Below are 6,282 nucleotides of genomic sequence, written 5' to 3'. Positions count from 1 at the left end.
CAGTCTTGCTTATAGCATTCTCGCTGTAACGGTCGGTATACCGGGCAACATCGCGGTTATTAAAGTGTTAAAAAGAAACCCAGCCAAATCTACTCCGAAACTTTTGATTCGGTATTTAGGGATATTTGACTTGTGTTCGTGCCTAGTAACCTCACTAGGGGTCGTTTTCTTGATACCGGACGTTGTCAACGACGTAAGTTGTAAATTGTATTCTCTTTTGACAGTTTGGGGGAACTTTATGTCCTTATTTTTAACCCTCTTCATTGCTATCGATCGGTATATCGCTGTATGTCGACCTAAGAAGTATTTGTTAAGGCCAAAATCGGTGGAAAAAGCTACGTGGGTGAGTTTCATGATTTCTTTGGTCTTAGCATCACTCACTATGCTGTTCATCGGGAAACAGAGCACCAACAGTTCAAAAATTTGTGCAGTGACGGCGGAGGTCGGCGGCGCCCGGTTCCTGTACGCCATGGTTATAGGGTCGCAACTGTTTCTTTTTATTTCGTCATGTGCCATTATATTTGTGCTCCATTGCGCCTTGCTACGGAAACTACGACGTCACAGATACCTGATGCAATTGTCCCGTCGTCAAAACTCTTCCCGCAGAGGTGTCGGCGGACTGCAGTCTGAATGCGCCGCCCGGAGAAAAGAATATCTGCCCGGAGTCGACAAAGTTAACGTTGTTTCATCAAGGGTAACCACTGACGACAGCTACTTGCCACTCCAAACTGAACCTACCACAGCGGTCCAACTAGTCCACTTAGTTGAACCTGACTATCCGAGGACCGCGCTGAATATGGCGCTATCGGATAACCGCATCTTCCTTCACTGTCAACGACATGCATCCAGTCAACCTTCTGCCTTGCCAAGCCCGGGAAGACAACATTTGGAAGCAACCGAAACTGGCTCGTCGTGTGGCGGAACTGTTGCAAGCCCACCTGCCGGGCCGGTTACTGCACCGTCTACACGTACGAGTGAACGTGACTCACTAGGCCTACCCACCAGATCGAGTAGATACAAGTCTAGTTTTGTTGTCAAGCCCATCCCTGGAAGGATCACGTTCATGCTCTCAGTCACTATGATAGCATTTGTATTAATATGGGCACCAGTTTTTGTTATAACATGTTTGGTAGCCTACGGGGATTCGATCAATAATATTCATACGTTTCTAGGATCGTTTGCATTCCATTTTCTACGAAAATCTCCCAATCTCGGTCATTTCATTAATCCCGTTATTTATTGCCTTTCAAACCCACAATTTCGTACAAAATTGAAGCGCTGTAGTCGCGTCGGTATTAACTCTGTAGGCACTTGAGAATTATGTAGTGTGTAACTAGGAGTGTTAGCTATAGTGTGTAACTAAGAGTGTGTTATATAGGCCTAGTGTGTAACTAGGTGTGTTAGCATAGTAACTAGGAGTGTTAGCTCAGTGGTTAACGCCGGTACCTTCCAATCATAAGGTCCCCGGTTCGAGTCACTCCAAGATCAATGTATGTCGTCCAGTTACAGAGTTGTTAACAATTGACAATTCATAATCATGGACGTTAAATATGAATGTAAGAGACTGACTTCGGTCAGCTTGCGGCTTTGATAAGCCAATGAGGCAATTTCGCGAGTTCCTGCATGTAGGAGGATCTAAAATACATACATAAATACATACTTACATATATATATATATGTATAGGGCCTATAGCGTTCGTTCTAACTTTTTTTTTTTTGTGTTTTAAGGATTTAACACTCAGGAGAGCTTTAATCGTTTGTATAATTGGTTGAGTGTTCTAATAGCATCAATGTCATTTACCGAGTATTACTAGTTTGTTACGTTAACTCCCAGCTTCAGGTACTTTATGTATTCGCGAGAAAGGAATTTTTTAAACTAAGCACTAACATCATTTGTTTTTCTTTTCTTTCTGTTAAGGGTGGGTGGAAGTGAAATATTCATACAGGTATAAAAGGTTTTGGACAAAGTAGAAGATAAGCGAGGATTTTCTTCGAATATCTCGATTAATAACTATGGTGTACGTTCTCTTATTTCAAAACTGTTACTGCGTATACTAATCCTACTTCTAGGCATACGCATATTTGCAATTTGTAAATATAGCACTTATTGTATACCATACAAATTAAACGATAATTGTTACTGGCGTGTTTTTTACTCGTAGCAGATATGTAAAGACAAAAACACCTTTTTGTAACTAGTTACTCAGTAACGATTGTAAATAATTTAACTTGGCCTATACTGCAAATGTCAAAAATACGTACTAAAATGTGTTAGTGTTGGGGGACGAGCCGGTGGTCGGGGATGGGTAATGAGTGACAGCTTTGTTGTCCTAAGGCATGGGATGTTTTTACGGGAAAAGTCTTCAAATGCACATTTAGGTGTTTTTTTTTGTTGTATCCTTTTTGATTGTTGATTGTTTTTCTTAATGGAATATTCCGGTCGTAGACAACGTTAAACTTCTGGTGAAGAAACAACGTTGTACACAGGCCTATATAGTTGTAAACATGTAGTCCTAATATCTTGTTTTATAGTTTAAAGTTTTAAAACGTCATGTGGTGCACGCATTCTGAGGCAAACAATTTCGGTCTTTATAAGATCGTGCTAAAAAAAGATAATAACAAAATGGCCCCGACTCAGGTAATGACATGAATCTTTATGGGAGGGCCAGTTGTGAATGAAGAATTTTGATATAAAGGAGACGGTGCAGACGTGTGGTTATCGGCACCAACTCCCATATCTGGGGATCTTGTGGTTCTCTCCAATTAGGAAAATAAATCAACATTTAGAAGTCAAATGGTGCATTTCTGAGGCATATTTAAGACTGTAGGCCCTAAGTTAGGTTTTTACAAGCGGCTCTTAACGACAGGTTATATGCTAATAAATAACAATAAATTCAAAATTTCCCAACTGAGTAGGGTAAAATTGCCCGAACGTTTATGTGTGGGCCCTGCAGAGGCGAATTAAGAATGTTATATAATAAAAGCAGTGTTGCCCTGGGGTCATTGAGCCGTCTCCTATGATTAACAAATATGTTTAGACGTCAAATGGTACCTTCTGAGGCATAGTTAGGCTATAATTTAAGCACACAGTCGTCCCCCAAAGTAAAATGTATATTTACTTTGAAAACAATCTTTCTTGTTTCATATCTGTGTTTGTGGTAATAAATTTAGAAATCTTCAACCTCGTGCACACATTGTCATATTAATTTACAAATTCCCTATATATCCATTGAAACCAGCATAATGAAGCCGCATATCAAAAATAAACTGACAAATCACCTTCTATACTTTTATACAAATCACCTTCTATCGGAGAAAGAAAGAGTCAGCGAAAACTGTACATTAAGTTATGTACACTATAGATATCCTTTCTGGTGATATTCCATCTGTCAGAGATGAATACTGCAAGGGCGTAGGAACCGGGGGGGCTGGGGGGGGGGGCGCCAGCCCCCCCAGTGAAAAATGTGGAGGGGCGGAAGTATCATTCCGCCCCCCGCTTCGCAAGTCAGAAAACCCCTTTTTCATTTCCAAATGAGAAAAAAAACCTCATTTGGAGCACCAAATTGCATCTAAGGCCAGGTGAAAATACAAAATTAAGTTTACAAAATGGAGTGGGTGTTGAAGTGTGCTATATTGCACCAAATCGCATCTGAGGCCACCTGGAAATGCAAAAAATTCCAAAGGGGAGGGGGACACCCCCTCCCCTTAGACCCCTCCCCAGGTCGGCCATCAGTCTTCAGCCCCCCCACTCAAAAGTACCTTCCTACGCCACTGAATACTGGACTAGTTTGCTGGAAAGTTGTGAGGTGATATATATTGCCGAAATTTCGAGAAGAAAGTCGGAATGATCTGCCAAACTTTTGAGATGAAAAGTCGGCATTTCAATATTAATAATGTTCCCCGAAGTCCAAAGTTCGTTTTTTTTTTATCTTATTAAGAAATTCAAAATGTCGACTCTTTGTATCGCAATTTCCATTTTATTGTATGAAAAGGATTTCAACATCAAAGAATTTTGAGATGTAAATGAGATATTTTGTGATAATCACAGGTTGCAATTTTGAGACGAAAGGGACAAATCTGAGAAAGCTGTGGCTATCGATACTTTGAGGAAAAGAGATACATTTTGAGATAAAGTATAGTCGAAGTTTTGAGATAAAAGGATGAAACTTTCTATGTCCCATCTGGACCAATGTAGCCTCTATACGAAAGTAATTTCTTCTTGGGGAAATTCGAAAATAGGCCACCAGTTTCTGCCCCCCTCCCCCTCCCCCTGTTGTTAGCCGTCCGGTACGCCATTGAACTACGATGATTTGCTTCCTGAAACATAGGCAAGCGGAATGAGGGGGGGGGGGGGGGGGTCAGGAGGAGGTATACATCTTACAGCCAATTTATGTATACAAGCCATGCTTCTAGTCAAGTAAATTTGTATTCATGGATTGCTTGTATGCAGTTTAGTTTGCCACTCCAAACCTAAAAATGGATCGACGCCATTGACCATAAGTCTAGTTGAACTATAGGCTACATTTCATTAATGATTTTACCTTTTGTGTTTTCTTGTTTTGTGTGCAAAAGAACGGTCCTTATGGTGTCAAGTCGTATGCCTGTATAGCCTATACGCATGGCTTACTAAATAGTATACGCTAGATTCGACCTCTGAAAGCTCACGGTTAGCTCACAAACACTATGGGGACAGATATATAAAAATATAAAAAACAGCTATGGTTGAACGATTTACAATAGCCAGACTTAAACTCCTTTCAAGAACTGTCGTGATTTTCAACCTTTATATATAGGCCTATATATGCTATGTATGAAATAACACAAGACTTCGTTATTACTGCATATATATATAAGGCTAATAATAACGCGTATTTGCTCTGGTTTCCACCGTACTGTCAGTAGCTCGCTAATACTTGATCCTAATATGTTTTACCGTCTTCGAAAGAAAGATTGTTTTTCTAACTGGATTTTTTGTTTTTGCCGTTTTATCTTTGAAACAAAATAAGTTCATTGGAAGGAAATTACTAGTGTTGGTGGTGCTGAATTAATGCTGGTTGTTTTGCGTTGTTTTGTGTGGTTGGCGGATACGTTGAAAAGCCTACGTGGACCTTTTACTAAGTTTCTATTTCAGTTTTAAAAAAATGCCAGAACAGTGTTGATTTTAGTCCCCAACATGATAGTAACTGCGCATAGATAGTTGACCTTTATCACAGATCGACTGACTATTTTGATCAAGCTATACCGTCGACTACCGAATCAAATAATCTTCTAGAATGGGGCATGTAATTCACAACATGGATATACTACGTCTAAGTGTAACGTTTCTAGCCTTTGCAACAGTCGTTTTTATTTTAGCAACATCATGGACGGTATTCCATTCTCATGGGGATCACGGATCCTGTCGCAAACTCTTGGAGAGTGCTAGAGACATCAAAGAAACGATACGATCACTGCGCATCGACGAGGAGAAACTATCAAATGACTTGCAATCAGTTTCAGGTCAAAGGTCAGAGCTACTTCGAGCAATTTTGGCTTCCAGTATTGATGTTTCAAAACATCCAGCAGCCGAAGAGAAATATTTAGATAATGCCGTACTTAGTAAAAGCATCGACTATGACAACGTGGCAACCAGTAACAAGCGAGATGAATCGTTAAATATAACAGATGAGAAAATTTTCACTATGTGTGTCTTCGGGGACAATCCCGAAACAAGCATGAAACTTTCACGTGAAATCCATTGCAAGAAACCTAATGTTACAGTAAGGCTTATACACGGTACAAACAGTGCCGACGTTGGTATCGCAAACGTCACTTTCTTTACTAACACAGTACAGAAGTATGGTTGGTGGTCATCGTTAATATCTGCGAGAAAGGTTAACCAAAGATGGGCGTTAGCGTCTGTTCATCCACCTACAACAGTTCACAGGGAAACCACCGTACCGAAAGCATTTAGAAATACAATATTCCACTGGACCGCTAATTATAACTATGAAAGTGACGTTCCACTTTTATATGGAAAGTATACATCGCTTCAGGATTCGAACGACTCCACCCAGATTAAATCTCCTCTGCCGAAATTACAAGACAAGGAAAAATTAGTGGCCTTTTTTACCACTGATTGCACTCCAGCAAAATGGCCACGTGAGACATTTGTGTCTAAATTAAGCGATTACATTGATGTTGATATACTGGGCTGTAAGGATTGTGGGGACGATCTCGCATGCCACAGAGAATTAAAGAAATACAAGTTTATATTAGCTTTAGAGAATGCGCCTTGTTATG

Source organism: Apostichopus japonicus, chromosome 19 (assembly GCF_037975245.1).
Source record: "Apostichopus japonicus isolate 1M-3 chromosome 19, ASM3797524v1, whole genome shotgun sequence".
Taxonomy (NCBI): Eukaryota; Metazoa; Echinodermata; class Holothuroidea; order Aspidochirotida; family Stichopodidae; genus Apostichopus; species Apostichopus japonicus.
Note: the sequence above shows the minus strand (reverse complement) of the source record.